At 37.5% G+C, this 27,666-nt stretch overlaps 1 protein-coding gene across 5 annotated transcripts in view; it reads right to left on the bottom strand.

Annotated features, from left to right (window-relative positions):
* LRRC4C (leucine rich repeat containing 4C) overlaps positions 1 to 27,666 on the bottom strand; it is a 1,083,236-nt gene that overhangs the window by 176,534 nt on the left and 879,036 nt on the right. For all 5 annotated transcript variants that reach the window (XM_074372152.1, XM_074372154.1, XM_074372153.1 and 2 more), the window contains exon 5: positions 6,196 to 6,292. The gene's annotated coding sequence lies outside the window, so the exon portion shown is untranslated. The remainder of the gene's footprint in view (positions 1 to 6,195; positions 6,293 to 27,666) is intronic.

Here is a 27,666-nt window from a genome sequence, read left to right as displayed (position 1 = left end):
ACAACAGGGGCCAGTCGGTGACACGGTGACATGTATGTTGGTAAAAGAATTTACCAGATATAAAGGATGAGAATAGAAAGGAGTTTATTAGGGGTACACTGTGGAAAACTGATGAGAGGTGTCTGTGTGAGCACCGAGCGCTGGATGTGGGGGTCTTTTATAAGGTAGGGCCACAAGGTCCCTGATCGGCTTGTGCACAAGTCTCTGGTTGGTTGTAGGTGAGGTAAGATGTTTAGGGTCCCGGAAGGGCAGTGCGTTTGACTCTGATAAGGTGGGCTGAAACAAGCCAGCCTGAGCTATTGTGAGATTATTACCTGGAGCTATTGGTTTGTTAGGGGAAACACGCCTAGTAAAGAATGTACTTTATCTGTTGAGAAATCACAGGCAGACATCTGAGAGCCCAGGAACGGGGGTCATTGGACTTTGAAGGGCATCAGTTGGCCCAACACTGGCTCCTCCATTCCCTCTTTGAACAGTTCTTTGGAGCTATGAGAGGCCGAATCCTGGGCTACAGCCCTCAGTAAAGCCCCAGAATAAAGCATAACTCTCTCAGCTTTGAGGTTGTGTAATTTGGGTTTTTGTTTTTTTTTTTTTAAATCAACATTCCAATATTCTAGAAGGAGCAGCATCTACAACCTGGATGAGAGGAGAGGGGGTTTAGCTTGAAGGGCATTTACTTGCACATTCAGTTACCTGCAAAGATTTGATGGTGGCTGCACCAGAGTTCCAGGTCCCCGGATCAACACGTCGGCACCTCCCTGAGCAGGTGCCCTTTCTTTTGTACTGTGCAGGCTTGCAGGGTTGTGAATCTGTCATTTTCATCACTGCCGCTTGAAAGGATCAGGACCCTGTGGGGTCCTCCCAGGTACAAATCCTTTCTGACCCCCGTTTTTCTTTTGTAGGATATAGGTGTCATTCAGCCTCCTTGTCCTTCCCTGAGTTCCAAAGGGCAGATTCAAACAGTTGCTAATCAGGGAAGGAAGGAATGCAGAAACAAAGGAGGAGCAGTCAAGAAACAATAGTGCAGCCTTGGGGCAGGGTCCTGGTTCCTGCTCAAGGAACAGACATAACAATATGTTTGAGCTCTTCTGCGGGAGCTAAGGTCCCCACCCAGGTATAGGATGGCAACTTCAGGCTGAGCACAAGATTCCTGGAGCACCCTGTTACCTCACCCCCAACCAATCAGAAGAAAGTTACACACCCTGAAGCCCTCACCCCAAATTTTGCCTATAAACATTTTTCCCTGAAAAACCATCAGGAACTTCAGGTTTTTCATGCAGGAGCCACCCGTCCTCCTTGCCTGGCCCTGCAAGAAACCTGCTCCAAATTCCAACGTTCGGTTTGTTTGCCCTCACTTTTTTCAGTAACAAACTCATGCGCTCCTTTCACTGAGAACCAAATAGGTACCACACCAGAATTCATCTCGGCTTTACCCTGCTACTGAGCAGCACGTATATCATTGCTTCTGCTTTTAACCATCCTCAGCGTCTCTTCAGTCCCAACCCAGGCAAATCACATCTCACATTCTTGCTCTTTAGTCTTATTTGTAAGTGATGAACTGGTTTTGTTTATATTAGTTTTAAGCCACCCGCCCCCATGCTTTTTACCATACTGCTAGTGGTTATGGCCCCTCCAGTCTATGACTCGTAGCAACAGACAGGAGGGAAGGGGGAAGGGCACAACCACTAAAGGAATGACCGCAATTAGCACCAAGATGGCGGAAAAGTCAACTCCCAATAGAGCGTGAGGCCCGAGATGGCAGGAGGTTCGGCCTCCAGCGCACCTTGAGCTTCATTATACACACTGCAGCGTACTAGCTGGTGAGTGGCATGCCCACGGGCGCCATGACGGTTCCGAGGCCAACCAGGAAGGGTCAGAGAGAGGCCAGTGGCCCAGTTCCTGGGAAGCCCAGCCCCTTTCCCAAAGTAGCTGGAATAATCCTCCCACTTTTTAGTATATAAAAACCAGCCACACGGTGCCTCGAAGTGTCTCCTGCTCCCTCACCTTCCCAGGCAGCCTGCGCGCTGTCTATGAAGTGTGCGTCTCTCCGAATAAGTCCACTTTTACTCAACTATGGCTCACTCTTAAATTCTCTCCTGTGCAAAGCCAAGGACTCACACTTGGCAGGGTGCATCCCAGGGACTCAACCGAGACCTGGGACGTGGACATCCGCCTGTGCCCCCCATTTTTTCCTATACCAGCAACAATCAAGAGATGTCACTGTTATAAACTAGGACAGTAGGAGTCCCAGCTCAGCTACATTCCCAGGAAAACATGGTAAGTCCACAGAAACACCTGCTTCCAAGGGCCTTCTGGAGCGAGGACAATAAGCATTATTAAAGAGGCTGTATGTGTGTTTGCCTTTTCATGGCAGTAGAGGGTCTTCTGTCACTGAAGACCTTTTCCCCCAGTTTGCAATCTATTTTATTCTCTCAGTTTATATACTTACATCTATTTCTATTTAAAACAAGAATATATAAAAAGAATAGGCCACAGTCCTGTTACTCAGATATTTTTCTATACACATAAGATGCATAATACATGTAACATATAATTATTGATATCATATTTGCATAAATCCCTGTAATCAGATTTTTCAAAATTAATACTGTATTGTGAATATATTCTCACGATATATTCCAAGCAGCAGCATCATTACTAATGACTATATAGTGGTTTATTCTATCAATAAACTGTATTACAAGGAGTCCTTTATTTTCAGGTATTTAGAGTGTTTTTAATATATTGCAACTGTTTCCAATGCTCCAGTGATCACGCATGCACATATATCTTCATTCATTTGTTCACTGATTTCTTTAAGATAAATCTTAGAAAAGAAAATCTTGGGACATGGGTAGGCATATTTTAAAGACATCTGCTAGCATGCTATATAGGTCTCCAGAAAGTTACACCAAGGTACTCTCTCCACAGCCATTTATAAAAACATTCTTTCTTTACACTCTTGCCACCGCTGGGTGCTCTAATTCAGTTTTTAATTTAAAGATCAAGGAGGAGGCGTCCCATAGGGCTTGAGATCTCCCTGAATAGGGCTCCATCAGATTGATGGTGTAAAAGATTTGCTACCCAGGGCCTGAGTCATGGGAACGTGGGCGTGCTTTTTCTATTACCAAGAACTCTATGAATCAGATCTAATAACTATTTCAGTCACTACCAATACAGCCACATTTTAGAGACAACCCCAACTGGAAAAAGCTATGTATTTTTTATCAAAAAATTCCCATGGATGTGACAATAGCAAAGATCCAATTAGTTCTCCTTGGACTGGGGCAATAATATTGTTTCACTTGAAATTACATATCTCACTTTAGACATCTGGGGATCTAATTTATAGATATGTTTTCCAGGAATAAGTGAAACTCTATTTGTTCCTAAATAAAAATGTCAATCATCAAGGAACAGCCACTGCAACTTAACCATGTAGATGTCTATTCTTTTGTATATGAATCACAAACCTGACAAGGCTATTTGGAACTTTACTTGTTGCAATCTGTTGCTCTTGTTCGTTTAACCACCTTTGAGAAGACAGTAATTCTCTGCCCTTCTATTAGCAAGGAGAAGTCAGAAATAAACTTAAAGACTGGAAGGCTAATTCCTATTTGGATAAACCATCCCAAATGGGCAAAAATCTGTATGCCAGAGCTTACACACAACAGATAGAGAAGAGCTGTGATGGTTAAGCAAAGGGATGGTTGTATTTCCTGATCTCACCTAAGATTTTAATATGTTTTTGCAAAAGGTTCTTGGAAAATTTCCCTGAATACCCAAACATTCCTATAAAACCCATTATTCATTCACTTTACTAACAGACTCAAAATATGATTAGGAACTTCATAAATCTCAGGTAAAATTAAAATTAGAATGCTCCCACTAGGATCTGATTTATTATGCTATGATTTATTGGTGCCCAGAAACCAGATCGCTTTGAACTTCAGAGATAAATTCTTTAGAATAGATCTATCAGGGATGGATATAGCTTTCTCTTAAGTTACCTGTGGGTTTTTGTTTGTTTGTTTGTTTGTTTCATTTTGGTTTCCTAATGCAATGCTAAAAGAATGGCGTTAGAAAGCCTTTGAGGATATGGGAAAAAGGGGAAAAAATTGATATCGACTCATTTAAAAATAGATGATTAAACAAGCATATCTTGGAAAATTGTCTAATACATTTATAATTAACCTAACTATTCATTCAATCATTCTTTTCCACTAGCATTTACTAAATATCAATGGCGAGCATGCCTTTGGTTGAACTTAATATGAAGAAATCCTGAGGACTTCAATCAGGGTTCTAAGTGAGGAGCTGCATTTGTTTCTTCCTGGAGCAGGAAGCCGTAATGAGCGAGGACCACTTTATTGCGCTTTAAAGGTTTTTGCTTTATGAAAGATTTTTAGGTTTGGCACCCCCAGTGAATTTCCAGTCTTTTTATATTCTTACCGGTCCTCTCCTTTCTTTGAGCATAATGTTTTTTTCATTTCGGGGGACTAGTTGATTTCATACTTTCGAGCTTACATAAAACTTTCAGAAATACGACTTTTGAGTGTCCAAGTTAAAAGGCTGATCAATCTAGCAGTCCTTCGACATTCTTTAAGGATCTGCCCAAGAGACATTTGCTAATAACCGACTTCCTAAATGTCATTGTGCCCACACGTTTTTGTAGCTTACTCATGTTAATAGGCGGTACCCCCTTTATGCTACAATGTGATGAGTATTAAATAATATTAAATACGGACTCTTTTTCCTGATGATAGCCCTTATCTCATTTTTGATGATTAATTATTCTCCATGATATGTATTCATGATGGAGTGACAAATCCAGATGACTGCTCCTCCATCATAGAAGATAAAAATTTTCCAACCTATTCAATGTTTTCTTTTGCTACTCCAGTATAACCATCAAGAGGGAAATCATGAAAATTTGACCAAACTGAATGACCAAAATAAATCCAAGTTTTTCTTGCATGATCTTGAATCTCAGATGAAGAAACACCCATATGAAAGGAACAAGGTCCATTCATTCTTGAGGCACCATCCAGTTGAAAATATTAAGTGGCTGCTGCTACCAAGACCTACTTGGCTTGGCTCATAGTCCTGTACCAAAGTCTACTATTTTACTTTTATTCAAGCCTCTGACTTTTTTTTTCTATCCTTGTGATAAGTTCCCTTTTCTAGGTTTTATTTTCTACCAACAAATAAATCCAAGTGAAATAGATGACTTATTAAGTTAGAAATACAAATTCCCAGTGAGACAAGTCCACTGAAAAGTTAGTTAATCTCACTTACTATCTAAACTTTTTTCTCCACACCCTCTTTACAGAATCGTGTAATCACATGCCTGAAATATTAAAGATTACTCTATGTAATGGGCTTTTTAAAAAGAGTAAAACCACAAATGCCAGCAGTCTGTCTTAGTGTCATCTTCTCTATGACAATACATGCCCCTTGTGATTCTAATAATACATGACTTCTAATAGGCAGTTAGCAAAGATTGTGCTTAGAGTCCGGCTTGCTGCTTAAAGCAGGAGACAACAGCGCTGTGGCTGCCTCCATCACTCACGGGGAACTCTCCGAGTGTGCTCTCAGGTTAACGAAAGCCTCGTGCAAGCTGTACAGAGCCCTTCCTTTCCCGGGCAGGCCTCTCCTATTTTTCAGCCGTATTACGGAATACTTATTCCTTATTACTATTTTATTTCTCCATGTGAAAAAACTCCCTTATATTAGCTCATCTGGCTTCTCTTTACTCAGTTTACTGTCTCCTTTCCTCGGTTATTAGAGTTGCTTCTGTGATTGGTGACCTTGGGAGCAAGACTTCATCAGTTAGTTTAACCCACTCTCTTCGCTTTCACATTCAGAGCAGGATGTTGAGAGGAAGACGCATTCAGGCCTGCTACTCCACACTGGAGATTTTATAGGGCAGCTGCCATGCTGGGCGAGGCTGCAGCTGCCCATCCTGGGACTGGGGGGGTAAACCGCTCTCACGCTGGGGTTCAGTGTCAGGAAGCTTGTTTTTGGCACGCATTGAAATTACATTCTCAGATATTAACTGAATCATTTATGAAAAGCAGAATCTGGCTCTCCCTTTGTCCGCTCTTTTGACTTACAGAACATCTCTTTTGTTCTGAACTTTGTAAGCTAGCAAGGAAGCCACAGGAAAACAGATTAGTGCCACTTGAAACTTACCTTCTGGAAATTTCCCCAAAGTCTCTGATCTTCCTGAGAAAACCCAAAGAGGTTAAAGAAGCGTTCTGGATTTCTGTAGATATCATTTCTTTTATACCTGGAGGAAGACAAACACAAATATTATCTTTTTAAATTATGCAATTGAGAACAAATTTAAGGCTATTATTAGGTAGTCCAGCTTGTCACTTTACCCCAATTGCGTTTAGTCTTTCTTCTTTCTAATATAGATAGGCAAACACAGACAGAAACATTCACACAGATACAGATACAGATACAGAGAGAGATATTTGTTTTAGTTTATTCATCTCTGCATTTGCCAGTTTTGCTTCCCTTTACCAATGGTCACTGCATTGGATTATTGAAGTGTGTCATGTGTCATACATACTTCATTGGAGAAACATTTTGAATAATATTTTGTACAGAAATTGGAGAGACTTCTTACTCTTACCTCATCCACTGTCATGAGTTCAAAATAATAGATACAGTTATCAGTTTATTCTAACTGTAATAGCCAAGTGGACATTAAAAATGGACTAGAAAATGTACACTATAATTTACGTATTTCTCAGTTTGATATAGCAACAAGGAAATGAGTAAATACAGGCATTGAACTGAAAATCAGAACTAGATTTAATTCATCACCCTATCATAATCAGCCAGGCTATTATGGGCAAGTATCCAAACTTCTCTGAGTCTTAATCTCTCCACACATAAAATTAAGAGCTTTGTACAGAATCGCCTCTAAGTCCCTTTCCATTTTTCAAATTTTGTGATAATTTTCCGTCTGACGATGTGGTGTGATATAGGTAGGATGGTCAGGAAGAATCTGTAGTAAAGCACGTTTAGAGAAAGCCTGAATTTTTGTAAACTTATTGTATGTATCAGTTACTTCCTTCTATCTCTGTTGGGCAAACAGTTACTTGTCGGTAAATGATATTAAGTTGATTGTAATCAATTAATTTCAGGTTTATCTATTGAAGAACTCAATTGTATACCTCATGGAACTTAGTAAAACCTGGATTTCTAATTCTCAGGATTCATACTCCTTTGGGGGTTGATGACCAGCGGCTCAGTGGCTATCTAGCCTTCTGCTACCCTAACGTTGAGAGGAAGAAACTAATTCTGTAGAAACTGGGGAAACCAGTTAGATAGATAGCTTACAGAATCTGACAACGTAATATGACATTATTTTTTTTTCCCCATCAGATATCTTCAAAGGGAAAAACATTTCTGGGTGAAATATTCATATCTAATTTGTAATCATTGTCCTGTAAAGACAAAACAATTCCTAAAACTGATGACTGAGTGATAGCTCAAATTAGTACAAGGATAACTTTAAAAGTAACACATGAACATTTTTTTGTGGTTGTTATTAGAGTAATGGGGATTAATTTAAGCCTGCATTACGTATCTGATACTGGGATAAACTCTCTACATTATTTTATAGATTAAACTTTATAAGTACCCTATTATAATTTTGAATTATTATTCTTGTTTTTAGGTGAGGAAACTGAGGCATGTCAGTTGCCCAGAGAGAAATAGTAAGTGCAGAGTTACCAGGCCTGTGGGATCTCAGAGCCTAAAGCCCTTACTGTGTGATGTATCCTAGCCCTACAGAGTTTGTTGGCTTCTCCTAGGCCAGTAAATATTGAATTTCAGTAAGTTCTCTCAGTCTTATACTATCTGAGCCTCTGAAAGCATTGGTTGGTATTATCTTTTGATATATGAAGGCTTGGACTATGGTTTTGTATTTCACTGCTATGTTTAGGGGAGCAAAATGCTGCTTTTTCCGTCTTGCAGCCTGAGTTTTCTGCCTGGTATTTAGCGTGTTTCAAAGAAATGTGTTGAGAGCAGGAGGCTTACTTCGTACACATGTGAGTACAGAGAGCTGAGCTGGGTGGGGCTGTCTGCAGGGGCAGAAGCATCGGATGTGAAGCCCTGTAGGGGGTGGTTGTGAAGAGAAGAACCAGGCAGAGAGTTTGTTGATCAGAACAAAGTGAATCATATCATTACACAGATTCACAGAACGTGGGACTGAAGAGGCCTCACTAATCAAATTTCATAGTGTGTAGGTGAAGGAAATAAGACACGAGGTGTTCAGGAACTAGGAACTGGGTTTTTGGATGTCATCCATCTACCCCGCTTCTCAATAGTAACATTATATCCTTAATTGCATGTTTATATGCTTGTCTTCAACAAGAAATCCACTACTCTAAATAAACTTATGGTTAGGGAAGGGATAAACTGGGAGTTCGAGATTTGCAGATACTAACTACTATATATAAAATAGATAAACAACAAGTTTCTACTGGGAACTATATTAATACCTTATAGTAGCCTATGATGAAAAAGAATAGAAAAAGGAATACATGTATGTATACGTATGACTGAAACATGCTGTACACCAGAAATTGACATATTGTAAGCTGACTATACCTCAGTAAAAAAGAATGCAAATTAAAAAAAAATTTTTTTAAAGGAATTCACTTCTCTAGGGCTGCAAGTATCAATCACACTGTGCGATTTAAGACCCAAAGAGCATATAGTGCGCATGAAAAAGACCTTGGCGTCAGACCAGCCAGAGTCCTAGGGCCAGCAACATCCCTTTTCAGTTGTGGAATGTTAGGGATGTGGCTTAATCTCTCCAGGGGACAGGTTCCTTATCTCTAAAATAGGGTAACAGCAGCAGCCCCCTCTCTGTGCTGCCTTGGGGATTAAGTGAGTTTTTTTTTTTTTAAGACTTTGCATCAAGATCTGGCACAGAGTAAGAAAGCATACGCAAAAACTTCCAGATTTCATTTTCATCATCATTATCATCACCACCATTATTTCTCTGATGAGAGCCTAACACAGTACAACATCCTTTGAAATGATGTTTTCTTTTAAAATAGGGAACTATAAATCCCAACAGAAGGAGATTCTGGCTGAAGAACTAACGAAATAGACTGAAATGACCAGCATGGTCATAGACTTTTGATTTCTCATCAGTGAAATGGGAAGGACACTGATCTCCATATACATTTGAAATTTATGTACAATACTCCAAAATAATAGATTCATAATTTGATATTTTTGCTGAGGACTGTCCAAATCAGTCGCAAGCAAAGTCAGAAGTTCTCATGGCCAGACCACATAACTAAAACAAATGGTTTTGCATGACCAAAGAGAGAGAGAGAAGAAAGAAAAAGCCTCATTTCTTTCTTAATCATAAGTTGATGTGAAGAGATGTCCATTTGGATTCTGCCATTAGAGAGCTCAGTTATGCAATATTCACACAAAAACAGTTCCAAATCAATACAACATGTTTTAAATTTACATTAACATTTAAATTAATGAGAAGCTTAATGTGAATTACGGAGCTTTAGCTGCTTAGGACTATGCTCCTTCTTGCCAACTTGGAACAGGGTCTGTTGACTCACCTTCTCAGTCTCATAAACAGCTTCCAGACTTTATGTGTTTTCAGTGCCAGGGGACGTTCAAGCTGGTGAAAGATGCCATATTGACATCACCAGGGAACGAAGTTGGCCCTCTCCACTAAAGATGGAGCATGCTTCCAGCAACTACACACACTTCCCCTGAAGGGCAGATTGCCACAGGCAGTTGTCACGCCTGGAAATGCTCTAGGATCAGAGCTTATGCCACCCCACCCCATTCATTTATCCAAAAAACATTTCTGGAGCACCAACTATGGACATAGAACTGTGCTAAAACAACCCTGATTCTACTTCAAGGAACGCATAGTCTATTGAAGGATACAGCCACAAATGTACATATATAAACAGTCATAGAACAATTTGACATCTCCTGTGATAAAATAAGGTTTGTACTGGGTGCAGTCAAAGGCACCTGAATTAGATTAGTGGAGAATTAAGAACAGTCTTCTGAGAAAATAAGGCTTGAAAGACAAGTAAGAATTAGTCAATCAAAGAAAAGCAGAAACTCTCACCACTCACAGGGGACAGCCTGAAAAAGAGCCTGAGACCTTTGCTTCAGTGAATGAAGTTCTGAATCATCAGAGTGTGAGAGGTGGGGCAAAGACGTGTGTGTGTGCACGCGCACATGCACGTGCATATGTACACATGTACACAAAGAAGTGTAGGTGTAACAAATTAACATGCACGGCTAGGCAGGGACAAGTGCATGAGAGAGCTCACATGCCATGCTAAGAAGTTTGGACACTATCCTTAAAATGATGCAAATGCAGATGATCTGCTGTATTTTTTGTGTGTTTTAATAAGCTTGGAGAAAAGTTCTAAGTTCACAGCAAAATTGAATGAAAAGTACAGAGTTCCTATATCTCCTATCCCCAAATATGCAAAATCCCACACTATGGATATCCTACACCACAGTGGTACATTTGTTACAATTAATGACCCTACATTGACACATAATTAGCACCCGAAGTTTATAGTTTGCATTAGAGTTCACTCTTGGTATTGTACATGTTATGGGTTTAGACAAAAGTATAATGATGTGTATCCACCATTAAAGTATCTCATAAAATAGTTTAACTGCCCCCAAAATCCTCTATAGTTCACCTATTCACTCCTCTCTCTTCTCCCCCCAACCCAAGGCAACAAATAATTTTTTTATTGGCTCCATAGTTTTGACTTTTCCAGAATGTCATATAGTCAGAATCGTATAGCATGTGGCCTTTTCAGATTGGTTTCTTTCACTTAATATTAAGAAATATGGCTTATTATTATCACTTAATATTAAAAATGGTTTGTGAGCTCATTTATTTTTAGTACTGAATAATATTCCATTTTCTGGACGTACAACAGTTTATTTATCCATTCACCTACTGAAGGACATCTTGGTTGCATCTAAGTTTTGGCAATTATGAATAAATCCACTATAAACATCTGTGTGAAGGTGTTTGTTTTTTGTGGACATAAGTTTTCACCTCCTTTGGGTAAATACCAAGGAGCACAACTGCTGGAACGTATGATAAGAGTATGTTTAGTTTTGTGAGAGATCACCAAACTGTCTTCCAAGGTGGCTGTACTATTTTGCATTCCCATCAGCAATGAATATGAGTTCCTGTCACTCTACACCCTCACCAGCATTTGGTGTTGTCAATATTTTCAGTTTTAGCCATTCTGATAGATGTGTAGTGGTTATGTTGTCGTTTTAATGTTCATTTCCCTAATTATACGTAAGGCGAAGATTTCTTCATATGTCTGTAATCTGTATATCTTCCTTAGTGAGGCATCTGATCAAGTCTTCGGTCTATTTTTTGATGGGGTTGTTTGTTTCTTCATTATTGAGTTCTACAAGTTCTTTGTACATTTTGGATAACAGTCCATTATCCGATGTGTCTTTTGCAAACATTTTCTCCCATTCCTTTCATTCTCTTGACAGTGTCTTTCACAGAGCAGAGAGAATTAGCAACACTATACCTGAGTTCTATCACTCTCATCCTTTTTTTTTGCAAAACTCTATTTATTGAGCACGAACTATGTGTCAGGGAATGTATTAGATTCTGTGATAGAACGATGAACAAGATAGACATTATCCCTTGCCCTGAAGAAACTTACATTTTGGTGAGAGATGAGAAAAAACAACTAATTCAATATACAGATTATGTAAAAAAACTATTAAAAAATAAACAGAATGGGGTCAGCGTTTCTTAAATGTGAATAGGATGAACGCTGGACTGAGACTCACTAGATTCAAATCCCAGCTCTGCCACTCCCCCATTAAGTCATGTTGGCAAGTCTGTGTCTCATTTCCTCATCTGCAAAATAAAGATAAGTGTTCCAGTTCATAGGCTTGTTGTGAGGTTTAGTCAATAAATGTACAGCGATTAGCCTAGTACTTGGCTCAAAATTATTGGTTATTATTATAGTTGTGGTTACTGTTACTGTTTTATGCTTACTGTTACTAATGCTTTGGGTAGCTTGGTCAGGGAAGGACTGCTTGAAAGTGTGACGTTTGGGGTTTAGTCTGAAGAATGAGAAAGAGCTGACATGTGAAGAGCTTTAGGAAGGGTGTTTATACCATTTCTTATACAGAGCCAGCAGCACTTGTGAAATTCTTGAAATGATGTTAAAATGTTTTCAAATTATGGCACTACTTCAGTGTAGATAGTGTGATATTATGTAAGTTTCAGCTTCTTAAACTTTGACTCCAGGAAAGAGGGGGTTTCCTGTTTCAATCAAGAACCCACAGTCCAAAATTATGTAAGAAAATTCACATTCCAGAGATAGCTACCAAAATTTTTTTTTCCTTCTCTTAGTCAACACCAGATGGTCAGCTAATGATCATCATTATTACAAACTAGTAAGCTGGGATTTATTGGCAAATAAATGTCTTGATACTAGGCATTAAAAATAGTAGAAATGGGTCTTTACTGGTGAAATTAAAGGTCTTCATGATATGTGGATCAACCTGCATATTTTGGGGACATTCCTCACCTTTATATCAACATGGTTAAAGAATCGAGTGAGGTATCAAGTTTATATCCTTATGTTAGGGGAGATTCCTGAAGCTTGATCCATAAATTGTTCTGTGTCCAGCCATGAGTTAGAAGAACATTTCATTGGCTGATCCAACTAAAAATGCATACTAATTCTGCCTCTGGAATGCGGTCTGCTGAAAGGTGGCATTCAGAGCACCTAAAAGAACAAAAAGATGGGGGGGACAGTATAGCTCAGGGGGCAGAGCACATGCTTAGCACTCACGAGGTCCTGGGTTTAATCCCCAGTACCTCCTCTAAAAATAAATAATAAAACCTAATTTCATCCCCCCCCCCAGAAAAAAAAAAAAAAGAACAGAAAGATGGAGCTTTGCTTTATTTTCAGAACTATTTTGTGCTTACTCACTAAGTCAAGCATGTATGTCTAGTAAGTATCTGCATGCTTGGCAAAATTAGCTCGGTGACTTTGCTTTCCTGTTACCTAGTGCTGAGAGTATAGTTAATTCTTATTTCACTCAGGCTTCTCTGCCTATTACCATCTACCAGAAAGAGTCTAGTGCCTATATATTGTGCAGGACCAAAGGAATTTAGATCCACTTGCGATATTTACATGTCCAAGGAGCCAACAGGAAACTGTTGCATCCTGAGTGTGGTAAGAAGAATACTGTTAAAAACTGAAATTGGAGAGGTAGACAAACAGAAAAAGTGCAGGGACTTTTAGCTCCTGATAAGATTTTTTTGGATTGAGTTCTCAGTGTAATAGGAATCCTGTAAGATGTAAGAAGAGAGCGCTACTGACCTGTTTCACATTTTTTAAAGATGATATTAACTGACTTGTAGAAAATGGATATTGAGGGTCAGATTGAGTGCAGGGAGGAAAGTTGAGGAATATTGCAGGAGTCCAGGCCAGAGTGATAAAGGCTCAAACCCAGTGATAGAAATGGATGTAAGAAATGTGGACTTTGAAACACTTTTTGGGGAAGAAAGCCCAGTAGGATTTGCTTGTAGACTGAGAATGCAAAATAGGGCAAGGGAAGACTCCCAGGTTTGGGACAACTGATGGCAAACCTTCAGTGCCGAATGTGGCTGCTGGAAAGGGTCTGGGCTGCAGGGCTGAGATTCAGTCTTCCTGCTAAGGGGTGTCTATAGCAATGGCAGAGGGAGGCATTATAAGGCTTCTGTTGACTTCCCCATGGATCCATGCAGAAAGTCCCTGACTCCCACCCCAGGGCTGTCAACAGAGACTGCGTGTGGAGGGCACATGCTCTTTGGGATTATGGGAGGTGTCTTGCTCACACGGGGAGGCCTCTTTTCCATGCATAAGTAGAAAGAACCATACGAGAAGTGTCAGCGTTTCAGATTTATTTCAGATTCATTGAGCCTCACTGTTCCCTTGCAGAAAATGAATGACCGAGAAGAGGGCTTCTATCTTTATCTGCCATCATTAAGAAGATAATATTCATCAAAAGCTCCAGTGCTTCAACATAATTCTTGCCTCTTAGTTCAATGCATGAATATATTTTCATAGTCATTGATTTAGTCAGTTAGTCAGTCCATCTGTCAGTCTGTTGGTCAGCGATTCATTTAATAAACATTTCCTATAAATTAGCCAAGAATTGGAGATGAGCCTTACATAAGTCCACTTTATTTTGCTTGTATGTCTCCTAGACATTCAGTCTGTTAAGCACCAACAAAATATATCTCAAATGCAATTTAGAAAATTGACTTCACTGCACTCTATATTAACTCTGGGACTATTGTAAAAAAATTAAGGATTAAGCAAATAATAAAGTCGATTGCTTTTATATTTGAGCTATGAAAACTTTACATCCTTTAGAATATCAGATTTTATTTTCATTTTATACTTCCAATTTCTAAACGTGAAGGTATTTGAGATTCATTTTTTAACGAATGGGCTCAATCATTATATATATATATACTTGATCTTTACACATGTTAAAAGGCACATAATATAGATACTAGCTAGATGTATACACAGACTATTCAAATTGAAATATTTTTACATAAATTTTAAAATAATTCAGATTGTATAAGAAGAACTAAAATGAGATCATTTATACCGAAACTTGATATTTTACTTTTCCATGGCCTGTGTAGCTTTGAATAGAGACCTCTCAACATTCTCTGTCACAACATTTCATCTAAAGTGGAGTTAATACAATGTAGCTCCTTTAAACTATTCTTTATTTAACGTGACAATCAGGAGTCCAATATCTAGGAAGTCTTTTAGGCTCTTTGGTTTTTACCTTAAAATAAACAGAGCGCATCATTATTATTATCTGTAGTAAAAAAGCTTAAGAAAGCAAGAGGTGAATTGCCGAAAAGATACACTCACATCGTTATCAGTTCAATGATACAGTACAAGAAGTCTACATGTTGTGATACTTTTTCATATTTTTCTTTAGCTACTGAAGTAGTTGGCAAGTTACATGTATTTATCAAACCATGTAATCACATTTTTTCTTGTACTTCTGAAAGGCAGACAATAAAAGTCAACTATTGAAATAACTCTCATTGGATCAGCATTTAACAATGGAGGTTTCCTGAGGATTTATGACCAGGTTGAAAAAATTGGTAGTTTCAGGGATCCCTAGGTGGTATCACTTTTTGGTTTATTTTTTTCCCTGGAGATTTAATAACTGGGATGATTACTTCTGTCATAAATTAAAAGCAGGAGAGAAATTGTTATCAGTTCAAATGGGGGATATTTTATGGGCTATTTAGCTTTTGGAGTCTTGGAAGATGAGTAGTTCATGAATGTGGAAGAGGTAACTGGGTCATAGCAGCATGTGGGGGAAACCCCCCCAAACTTTTGCACTAAATAAAGCTTCTTTTCATTCAGAAATCTTCAGGTATTTTAAGATATTTTTTAATGCCACTTTCATAACTCAGAAAGAACGAACATTGCTACAAATATGTCTCAACATTGCTATAAGTATGTCTCTTTGCGAGGAAAAATTGAGACCTCTGTGGTGAGCCAAAAAGTAAGCTCAGTAAAAGGAGACCCTGACTGATGACAGAATGCTACTCTGTGTGAGTGAGGCTGACTCTGCGCTCCATCCGCTCTCATTATGTATTCTGCTAATAGCTCAAGGATGTAAAAATAACAGTTCGGTAAGAGTCGAGTGCAAAATTAAGATTTAATTAAACCTTGTTTCACTTGGGCGAGCTGGCCAGGCAAGGATGTCATGGGAGAACAAAGCCCACACTGTGCTGACTAGCAGCAAAGAGGTGTGGAGCTGAAATGCCAGTGCACATGGTTACTGTAAACAAGATGAGGGGAGCGACTGGAACGGTGCTGTCAACTGAAACCACGCTTCGTGAGCCACGCTCGAAGGCTAGGAGGGTATGGAGTCCGCAGAAAGCAAACAGACTTGGAGGACACTGGCCAGGAATCAGCCTTCCTGGGTTGTTCTGATAAAGTGCAATTAAAACTGTTTGGTGTGCTTCGAGGCAAAGAACAAGACCCAAAAGTGGTAACGACAGGAAATGCAATTTCTGCTCAACATAAAATTAAGTGTCTAAGCCGTGAAAACTATTCAAGGGTGGAATAGACTGCCTTAAAAAAGTAGTGAGTTTATTGTCATTTGAGTATTCAAGAATAGGCTGGCTGCACAGCCACTTGGTAGTTACTTTCTTGCTTAATATAGTGTCATTCTCCGCATCCAATGAGTTATGCCAGTTTGGTATTCACTTAAAGCAGAAGAAGCAGTTGAATTATGAATATACATGAATTGCAGTTGCTTCTGTGGTAGTTTGAGATGGGATGGCTCGCACTGGTCCAAGTGCCATAACGTATCAATACACACTGGAGAAGCATTTTTTCTAGTTTTTCTGATGGAGCTGTCTCTACATAAGCGACCTTTTAAAATCAAATACACTTCAGCAGTGTATTATCTTCCTAGGACTGCTATAACACAGTACCACAAATGGGATGGCTCTGAAGAATCGAAATGTATTCTCTCACAGTTTTGGAGTCCAGAAATTCAAAATCAAAAGGTGCGAGGAACGTGACGACAGCAAAATGGCCAATAAGACATCCCTTGCACACATTTCCCCCTTAGCAATGATGACTTGGCATCCATCCACAGACAAAAGTGTCTTCATGGGAGCTCTGGAATTTAGGAGGAAATTGTGAAATCCCAGGGAATTCCAAGACCACGGAGAGCCAGTCAGGCTTGCACAAAGGCAGCTGAATCACTAACCATGGTCCTGGCTACAGACACCATAAATAGCTCTGAACCCCTGAGAACGTGGTTACAGCCCCATTTGGCTTTGGATCCATCACCAGCACCATACACCAAGGGACTGGGAAAAATCATGTCCACCCATGCATCAGAAATAGACATATGGACATTGGTCCTGGCCATGGTCCTTGAAGTGTCCCATGAACCAAATTCAGACCTTCTTGGCTACAATCTGGGAGTCCCTGGAGGTAAGCCCACCAAATTCAATCAGATTGTAGATTATGAAAATGCCCTGTAACTGGGCTTCAGTCCTGTCCCAAACACCATCTGTGAATATTCTTTCTGACAGACGGACCATGCAGGAAACACTCCTGTTTGTGCCTGCAGAGATCCTGAAAGGGCCTTAACTAGGCATCAACACCTGCTGAGCCACAGCCCCATAAGCTGGACACAGGGATAAAGCAAGAGAACCTCCTATCTGTACCCCCAGAGATCCTAAAAGGTCCCTGTATGCTGAGCCAGATTCTTAACGGCCACAGTCAGCCAGTTTGGCAGCAGGAGTAATTCCCATCTGTGCTTCTGGAAATCCTGAGCCCTATACTTACTGTCAGAGACAAGTCCAGTTTGCCCAGAGGCCTGGCAGGAGACATTACAAATGACACCACATAAATATAAAGGATTCTAAGAGATTGCTATGAACAATTATAGGTCAAAAATTGGAAAACATAGAATAAATGAATTCCTAGAAATGTACAACCTACCAAGGTTGAATCACAAAGAAACAGAAAATTTGAACAGATGAACAAGAATTAAGGAGATTGAAGAAGTCATCAAAACTTTCGCAATAAAGGAAAGCCCAGACCAAATGACTCTACTGGTGAATTTCAACAAACTTTCAAACAAGAATTAACATCAGTCCTTCTCACACATGTCTAAAGAACTGAAGGGGAGGGAACATTTCCAAAATCATTTTGTGTGGCCAGCATTACCCTGATATATAAGCCAGATAAAGACACCACAAGAAAAGAAAACTACAGGACAATATCCTTGATGAATATAGATACAAAAATTCTCAAAAAGATTCTAGCAAACCAATTCAATAGCACTCTAAAAGGATCATATACCATGATCAGGCAGAGTTCATTTCTGAAATGCAAGGATGGTTCAACATACACTAACCAATACACATGATAAACCATATTATAGAATGAAGGATAAAAATCATATCATCCTCTCAACAGATGCAGAAAAAGTGGTAAGATTCAACATCCTTTCATGATAAAAGTTCTCAACAAATTGGGTATAGAAGGAGCATACCTTAACATAATAAAGGCCATGTGTGTGAAATCCACAATTAGCATCATACTCAGTTGTGAAAAGCTTAAATATTTTCCTCTAAAATCGGGAATAAGACAAGGGTGCCCACTCTCATCACTCTTTTCAAACATACTATTAGACGTCCTAGCCAGAGAAATTAGGCAAATACAAGAAACAAAAGTCATCTCAATTGGAAAGGAGGAAGCAAAATTGTCTCTGCTTATGATGTGATTTATATATAAAAACCCTATGAATTCCACCAAAAAGCTGTTAGAACTAATAAATTAATTCAGTAAAGTTGCAGGATACAGAATGAGCATACAAAATTAGTTATATTTCTATACACTAACAATAACATATCTGAAAAAGAAGGAAAACAATCCCATTTACAACAGCATCAAAAATAATAAAATACTTAGGAATAAATTTAATCAAAGAATTAAAAGATCTAACTGAAAACTATAAGATATAGGTGAAAGAAATTGAAGAACACACAAATAAATGAAAGATTTCCAATATTCATGGATCAGAATTAGTATTGTTGAAATGTCTGTACTAGCTATGTACTAGTACACTGGACATACACCAGTATACTAGACTTACATAGATTTAAAGCTATTTACAGTTTCAATGTAATCCTTATCAAAATTATAATGGCATTTTTTACAGACTTAAAAAAATTAAATTAGTATGGAACCATAAAGACCTCCAATAGCTAAGAAAATCTTCAGAAACAGGCAGGAGGACGTCCTTATTTAAAACTATATTTCAAAGCTATATAACAAAACAGTATGCTACTGGCATAAAAAGAAACACATAGACCAATGGCATAGACTAGAGAGCCCAGAAATAAACCTATGCATATTCAGTTAACTGATATTTGATGAGGGAGTCATGACTACTCAATGGGGAAAAGATAGTCTTTTTAATAAATGTTGTTGCTAATACAGGATATTTGCATACAAAAGAATAAAACTGGATCCACACATTACACCAGTTAGAAAAATAACTTGAAATGGATTAAAGACTTAAATGTAAGAAGAAAAACCATAAAACTCCTAGAACACATAGGGAAAAAAGTTCTTTGACATTGGTCTTGGCAACAATTTTTTGGATATGACACCAGATATGTGCATATATACACATACGTACATACATGGGTGTAAATACACATAAAGAAGCAAGCCAGCCCGTCAGCAGAAAGGGAAGTATGATAAAGCATCAACTTAGTTGGTGGTATCTATCTCAATTTTTCATTTTATTTCTTTTTCTCATTCTCTATTTCTTCCTCCCTCCATCCCTCCTTTCATCTCTTCCTTTTCTTTTTAATTTTTTTTCCTTCATTTTCTTCTCTGTTACAGATCACCAGCTATAATTCAGGAAGATGTAATCTGAAAGCACTGTCTATAACATTTACTCTGAGCTCACTGTTCACTATTATGGTTCCTTCCCTAAATGGAAATTATGTCTTGGCTATGACAATCCTTTGACATTCCTAGTGAAAGTGCTTTTCTTCTCCCTTCAATTTTGAAAGAATTATGTATTTTTTTCAGACTCAAAATGTTCAAAGGCTCTATATTAATTCATATAATTCAATGGTCCAAATTCCTTCTACATTTCATATTCCAAGCAAAATTACGGCAGAAAAACAACAAGAACAAAAACAACAAAACAAGAAATCAAAGCCACAACAAACAAGATCACAATGTTTTGGCCACTGGAAATCACTGAAGTCACTGAAACCATTCAACACTGGTCATCATCAGTGTTCTCTGAGAATTGTTAGCTAACCTATATCTGAATGATGCACATCCTATGTATTTATAACTTTTAAAATAACTGGGCAACTGTAGATTTTTCATTCATAAATAACATGCTTTATGTTTACTTTTTAAATACACAAAAAAATCCAGGGACATTTTAAATGGAAAAGTTTTATACATTGTAGTGTCTCATAATTGTTCCTGTTTCCTGTGTTACATATTTTTAGGTGCAGAAACCATTACCATGAACACAGAAGTGAGAATATGAACTGTGTGTCTGTGCTAGAAGAAGGATCACTTTACATATATTTGTATTATATAAACAAGGAGGTGGGTTTTTGTGAATGACATTTAAAGGCATAGCACAGAAATCAATTTCTGAATTAGAATTTAGGCTTAACATTTCTTTTTCAATCTATATAAACCCTATACATATGTCTTCTCTTATTAGGATGTGAAACAGAAGGTGGACTTTCTTAGTAAAGGGCTTTTCAAGCATCGTTCCCAATAAACAATCAAAAAAAAAAAAAAAAAGGATTAAGACTTTTAATAGAAATGTAAGAGATTCTAATTGCATTTACTTTGCTACAGCATGAAAAATGTATTACATGACCAGAAAGTGAAAGTAGAAAATCTTAGATTTATAGTCAGGGTAACAGTTGGATGTGCTGAGTTCAGATGTCTACACAGGCAGGGAATCTCTCATTCTCCTTATATGATGTCATCCTGCCTCTGATAACACACTGGCAGCAAGGAGGAGTTTATTTTTTGTAAGTGTGCCCATCCCAAGTGGAATGGATGTGCTCAACTTCTGAAATTTCTTACTTATGTAATTATTTACTCAATAAATAGCTAGAGTTTCACTGTACAAAGCAGTTAAGAACATGAGTTTTAGATCCAGACAAACTGAATTCCAATCTCTCCTCAGACTTTGACTGTCTCTATGACTTCAGGGAAGTTTTTCCATGATCTCTGTGCCTCATTAACTTCAATTGTAAAACGTGACAGTAATGACACCTACCATATATGGTCATTTTGCAAAATATTTTATGTTAAGCACACAGACCTGAGCCTGACACATATGAAGCCTGAAATGATCATGATGTTTCTATTTATTTATTTTTAGTTGAGTAGGTATTATGTACCAGGTATTGTCCTTGGTAATGGGGATACAGCAGTAATCAAATCAAAATCCCTGCCTTATGAAATTTACCTTCAGATTTGAAATATGTAATAGAACCTTGGTTGTTATTCACCAAACCTCTCTACTCTTCCTTCTTTAAAAATCTTACTGGAGAAAAAGGAACCCTCCTGCACTGTTGGTGGGAATGTGAATTGGTGCAGCCGCTGTGAAGAACAATATGGAGGTTCCTTAAAAACTAAAAGCAGAGTTACCATATGATCCAGCAATCCCACTCCTGGGCACGTATGTGGATAAAACTCTAATTTGAAAAATACGTACACCCCAATGTTCATAGCAGCACTATTTACAATAGCCAAGACATGGAAGCAGCCTAAATGTCCATGGACAGATGACTGGATAGAGAAGGTGTGCTGTTAAATTACCCAATAAAATATTACTCAGTCATAAAAAAGAATGAAATAATGCAATTTGCAGCAACATAAATAGACTTAGAGATTATTATATTCGGTGAATTAGGTCAGACAGAGAAAGACAAATACCCTAATATACCACTTTTATGTATAATCTAAAAAATGGTACAAATGAACTTTTTCACAAACCGGAAATAGACATGTAAAAAAAAGTTATGGTTATCAAAGGAGAATGGAGTAGGGGGAAGGGATAAACCAGGAGTCTAGGATTAACATATATACACTACTATATACATATATATTTGTATAAATAAAATAGATAAACATCAAGGACATACTGTAGAGCACAGGGAACTATATTCAATATCTTGTAATAACCTATAATGGAACCAAGAATCTGAAAAGGAATATACATATATATGTATGTATATGTATAACTGGATTACTTGCTGTACACTTGAAACTAACACAACCTTATAAATCAACTATACTTTAATAAAAGAAAATCTTATTTAATCATTTATTTATTTAAGATATAATTGACATAATTAGTTTTAGGTATACAATATAATGATATATGATTGTGAAAGAATCAATGCAATGTCTAGTTAACATCCATCACCACATAGTTAACAATTTTTTCTTCTTGTGATGAGATCTACTCTTCCTTCTCGACTGACAGCTGAAGTACATACCCTAATATTTCCTACAGTCATATGTGTCCACAGGGCTGAGTTCTAGCAAAAGGAATGTGGAAGGCAGTGATGTGTACTATTTTCAGATCTGGCTCATCAATAGTTCCCACATACCAACCACTCTCTTCCACTGCCTGCTGGCTCTACGGAGATGCAGGATGAAGCTGAAAGCCACGGGTCAAACATGTCAGCCTTTCTTCTTGAATGACTCTGTGGGGCAGATTCCCAGTCCCATACCCCTGCTGCCAGTGACATTCAAACTTTCTACACATAGGAAAACTATCTTCTCTTTTACCATGCTGCTAAAAATAACACAATTTTATCTTTTATAGCATTTAGCATCACTTCCATTAATATGAAGAGAGTAGGTAAACAAATGCAGGCATATCTCATTTTATTGTGCTTTGTGTATAGTGTTTTGCAGAGATTTCTTTTTTTACAAATTGAAGGTTTGTGGCAGCTCTGTGTTGAGCAAGTCTATGGTACTGTTTTCCCAATAGCATTTGCTCACTTCACATCTCTGTGTCACATTTTTGTAATTCTTGCAATATTTCAAACATTTAAAATTTTTATTGTATTTGTTATGGTGATCAGTGATCTTTGATGTTCCTCCTAAAACTCACCAGAGGCTCAGATGATGGTCAAAATATTTTAGCAATAAAGTATATTTTAGTTAAGGTATGTACATTTTTTTTGTTCTTACTTTTAAAAAATATAATTCTATTGCACATTTAATAGGCTACAGGAAAGTGTAACCATAACTTTTATATGCACTGGGAAACCAGAAATCTGTGTGACTTAATATAATGTGATATTCCCTGTATTGTGGTGGTCTAGAACCAAACCACAATATCTCTGCCTGCAAATGTATCACATCATATCAGCCAATATTACATGCTGAGTGAAAAAGTGACGCAGGAAAAGAGAGTAGAGAGTGGGGAAGACCAGTCAGGAAAGTTCTCATTTAGGAGGAGTAAACGCAGAGGAGAGACACAGGCAAAGCTATTGAAAGAGCCCTCTAGGCAAAGGGAATCACAAGATCAAAGACTAATGTAGGAGTTTCGGAAATCTCACAAGAAAATCAGTGTGGGTTGGAGTTGAGTAGAAAATGAATTCAAAGGCAACCAGGATACAAACTAGTAAGACTTTACAGACCATGGCCAGGATTGTGGATTTTCAATACAGAGATGACACAATATCATTTATATTTGGAAATAATCACTCTAGCTCTTATGTAAAGGCTGAGTTAGGAGAAGAATGAAAGCTAATATATCAGTGATGAAGCCATTACAGTAGCTTTGAAGACAGTACAATGGCAGCCCAAGTCTTCTCGTGTCAATGTTTTTGATCCCTAGATGTTTTCATTAATTCATCATATGACAAAACTTACAGAATATTCACCATCCTGTTTACTTCTTCCAAAGAAGCACTTTAATTTGATACCATGTTTCTTCAGTTCAGCCAGAATTAAGTATCATACTTCACAGATACTCTACAACTGAAACCTTCCTAAAGCTGAATAATTCATCAAAGTATAGAAATCTTGTTTTTTCTCTCTTTTTTTTTTTTTTTGTTTAGGGGGAGGTAATTAGGTTTATTTATTTACTTACTTATTTTAATGGAGGTACTAGGGACTGATCCCAGGACTTCCTGCATACTAAGCATACGCTCTACCACTGAGCTATATACCCTCTCCCCTGAAATCTTGTTTTATATTTTCTACTCTTAAACCCTATAATATTCATTTTACATGCCTGCAGTTGATATTTTAAAAAGTCTTTTAAAAATTATTTTTAAACAGAGCTAGTGCAACGTAACTATTGACTATATGTTCCATACGAACTTGTGGCTATTTGGAAACTTGACTTCTTTTTATCATAAAGATTTAATCAAGGCCTCCAAAGAACATGTTCTGAAGTTTAATGTAAAAAAAAAAAAAGGTTCTATAGTCAAATATGTTTTGGAATCATTGCACTAAATAGAGTTAATCAGATCCCACTTTTATAGGGCATTTCAGAGACTTTGATTTTATGCACGGTGGCTCTCCATGAGGTAAGCTAATATATGGAGAATTTATCAAACTTAATTTACTACAAAAGCCCCTCCTCCCCTTTTTCGCTTTAATAGAACACTTCAAGAAACTAATTTGCTGAGTACCTGCTACTCTGAAAGACAGTATAGTTTTAAACTAATTTTAATTTGCAATAATCCAATAGTAGCAACCAACATGATCAAAATCATAACGGAAATGAAGTAAGGACAAGCACTCAGTTTGCATGCCTAATACTAATCTTATTCCTCAGAAGACTTGATAATAGTGTCATGACGAAACCATTTGAGAAGTGGTTTTTAACATGGAAATGACTCTAGGGCAATAATTAAGATCACCTAAGCTTTCTTCATAGGTCTGCATAGAATATACATAAATTTCATCAATTCAGAGTTACCTTCATGACAAATAAAATTTAGGGGGGTCTGATAGAAAAAAAAATCTTGATAATATTTCTGACTGCTAGATTATAAAGAGAGAAGGAGGTTCCTGATGTTACAAGTTTGCTACAGAGCAACGGATGCAGAATAATCTGGTTCCAGGCGCTAATCTCATGGACATTATTAGAAACCGTGATAAAAGTAATTCTCAAAGATGTTCGTTATCCCACTTTGAATAATTTTTATTGTGCACTGTCAGCAAAATTTCTGTATAGTATTACTGTATGGTTTGACTAAATGAGAACTGTAGAGGAAACAAAAAGACTACCATGATTTAAAAATTGCTAGTAGACTGTCAAATTTATACAGCAATATTGTATTTATTTTCTTTTTAATTTTCAGAAATTAAAAACAACATCAAAAAGTGAATTACTAAATAAAATTAAAATTTCTTCTCTCTGGGGAAAAAAAATAAAAGTTGTGCCTCCTCCAGTTACTCAGGGGCCCACAGGAAGCCATAGATGGATGCTGTTTGCTGGGGGCTTACGTTTACTCCTTTCCTACGCTGGTTCAAGATGAGTAGCTAGTTACAAAGGCCCAGGGGGTGCTTTTGCACCTTTTCCTCCTCTTGATTAAGGTAGACTTCACAGCCCGAGTGTGACAGGTTGTGTTTCTGCACACTGGTTCCTCCCAGGAAGGGATTCTCTAACTCTGTAGGAGCTGGCATCCTTCCATTAGCTCAGGGTTGACAGACCCCACTCTACCATCGGCAGTTTCTTTGTAACTGTGTCAGCTGTGGTATATTTTCTTTAGATCAGCTATAGGGCTGGTCCCAAACTACAGAATGCCTTATCTTTCCATGATATAATGAAAATAACCTGGGTGTTAGAATCATAAATAGCCCCAATTCCACATCCGTTAGCTGGAAAAAGTGTTTAATGTATGTGGACCTGTTTTTTAATCTTTAAAATGATAAAAAAAAAAAATCAGCCTACTTCATGGGTCTGTTGTGTGAATTCATGCTTTGAAATAGTTAACATTCTAGACTATAAATCTGGCAGAAAAGGTACCTTGACCGTATTTCTCTCTCTTACCCCAAAGTCCTAGAGCAGCATCTTGCATACAATAGGCACATAATATATTTTTTAAAATTGTACTGATTGAACATGTTTAGCATACTGAACTTTTTTTTTTTTTAAATCACAGGTCTCAATGTAAACAATGTCATCAGTGATCCAAGGTGGTTTTTGGCAAAAGCTTTTGATTCATCATAAAGTACTACTTTTAATATTGAAAGTGTTTAAGGTGACCAGCTGAACAGTTGAAAGAACTTATAACTTGTAACTCTATTAATTAATTCTCCTCCTTTTTGGTGAATTTTTTGTAAAGAACAATAGCAAAGACTAACTCTGGTTTTGGATGATTATAAAATTTAAAGGTAATTTCAATACTTTGAGTAAAAAGAAGAATGGTATTTCCCTTGGCAATTTGTCATTTGTGGTTCTAGGAAAGTAAAAATCTAATGACTGCATGGGTGTATGACCTGTCACTCTCAGTGTTTTAAAATGAATAATTGAAAAATTTGTCTGAGAAATGATTTCATTAAAATTGCTTATATGTTCTATTGCTTTAGCATATTCTAATTTTTCTAAGTAACTCTCCCCTCATCCTACTTTCCATCCTGCTAAGGTACATGGTCACTTCTACTTTATATACTATTTTCCAACATACAAAACTAATAGACAAAAGAAACTATGCATATTTCTGATTTTTCTTTTATTCTCATGTGCAGAAACATGAGAGGTTAACCACTGGGCCAGTATAGAGTTCAAGTGTTGGCTAGCATTGTTGGAATTCTATTACTATAGGAAACAGGGGAAAAAATAGAAAAATAACAGTGCTGGATTATGATTTAATCATACGCCTACTTTTGCTCACCTAACTTGTTTGAAAACTGCTCTCCTCTAAATAAACTGTGAATGAAAAATTTAGGAAATGTGTGTATGGCAGGTGGAGTGAATTGGGATTGGGGGTATAGAAAGAGAATTGAAAAATTAAAAAAATTTGATTACTTTTCTTCACTATAATATATCCACAAATATTCAATAAAATGAATACAATGAGAGTAGTCATAAAAACTTCTACTGAAGTATATTTGACATGCAATATATTAGTTTCATGGTACAACAGTGATTCAGCATTTGTATACATTGTGAGATGATCACAAGTTTAATTATCTGTCAACATGCAAAGTTGATACAGTATTAATGACTGTGTTCCCCATGCTATTCATTATATCCCAGTAACTTATTTATCTTATAACTGGAAGTTTGTAACTCTTGATCTCCTTCATTCATTTTGCCGTGCCCAACCTCTCTCTCTTTTGACAACCACCAATCTGTTCTCTTTACCTATGAGTCTGGGTCTTGTTCTGCTTTGTTTGTTTGTTTTGTTTTTTATATTCCACACGTAAGTGAAATCATGTTTTATTTTCTCAGACTAACTTATTTCACTTAGCATTATACCCTCAAGGTCGATCCACATTGCAAATGGCAAGATTTCCTTCTTTTTTATGGCTGAGTGGTGTTCCATTGTGTATATATACACCACACCTTCTTTTCCCATTTATCCATTGATGGACAATTAGGTTGTTTCCATATCTTGGCCATTATAAATAATGCTGCAATGAACATACGGGTGCATATATTTTTTTTCAAATTAGTATTTTTGTTTTCTTTGACTAGATACCCAGACATGGAATGGCTGGATCACACAGCAGCTCTATTTTTAATTTTTCTGAGGAATCTCCATACTGTTTTCCAGTGTGGTTGCACCAATTGACATTCCCATCAGCAACACTCAAGGACACTCTTTCCTCTGCATTCTTGCCAACACTTCTTACTTCTTGTCTTTTTAATAAAAGCCATTCTGATGAGTGTGAGGTTGATACCTCATTGTGGTTTTGATTTGCATTTCCCCGATGATTAGTCATACTGGGTATCTTTTCATGTGACTATCGGCCACCATTAGGTCTTCTTTGAAAAAAATGTCTTTTCAAATCCTCTGCCTGTTTTTTAAATCAG

Source organism: Camelus bactrianus, chromosome 10 (assembly GCF_048773025.1).
Source record: "Camelus bactrianus isolate YW-2024 breed Bactrian camel chromosome 10, ASM4877302v1, whole genome shotgun sequence".
NCBI lineage: Eukaryota > Metazoa > Chordata > Mammalia > Artiodactyla > Camelidae > Camelus > Camelus bactrianus.
This window is presented reverse-complemented; position numbering and strand designations above follow the sequence as displayed.